Source organism: Acyrthosiphon pisum, chromosome X (assembly GCF_005508785.2).
Source record: "Acyrthosiphon pisum isolate AL4f chromosome X, pea_aphid_22Mar2018_4r6ur, whole genome shotgun sequence".
NCBI classification, from domain to species: Eukaryota; Metazoa; Arthropoda; class Insecta; order Hemiptera; family Aphididae; genus Acyrthosiphon; species Acyrthosiphon pisum.
Window position 1 is genome coordinate 43,464,654 of NC_042493.1, and position 752 is coordinate 43,465,405.

The window sequence follows — 752 nt, forward strand, 5'->3', positions numbered from 1 at the left end:
CCCCCCTAGTTGCGTCAATGCTCCTTAGATAGTTAGATAGCATAGTATTTGTGGATGTATTGAATTTATTTACAATAAAATATAAAAATAACAATTTTAGTTTGTATGTAACATCAGAAATAAAAATAAAAATAATTATTATTATTGGTATATTATAATATACGTGTTATATATTTTATAATATTTAAGTATTAAAAAACCATTTTCTTCCGAGCATTTGCGAAATCAGCAATGATATTTTCAATATTTATTTCATCAGTACGATCTCTTTCAATACTTAATACTGATATATTACTGATAAATATTACTTACAAATTTGAAGTCACATCTGACTTATACAGTTGAATAAAATCAAGGATTATTAATTTTCCCAATATTTAGATAAACTATTCTAAGTAAGACGGTCCAGGCTTTTACACTTTAAAGGCTTTTACAATTAAATACAAGATAATAATAAATTTATTATGAATCAAATTAAAAAAAAAAAATTGACGTCTATACGCTAAGGGCCCCAGTGCTGTGCACCGCCTGCACCTATGATTTTTACGGCACTGATTACCGTCATTACTACTTTGGATACCTACTTCTTTATTTAGATCTTATCTAGAATTTGGCTCTTTAATATTGTCTAATAATTATTATACTTACTTAAATGATCTTAATAATATCTAATAAAAATTTCTGAAAATAGTTATAGCCTATATTACTCATTGTGCTATCTCTAGAGACTCTTTCCTTTTGGTTCAAGACTA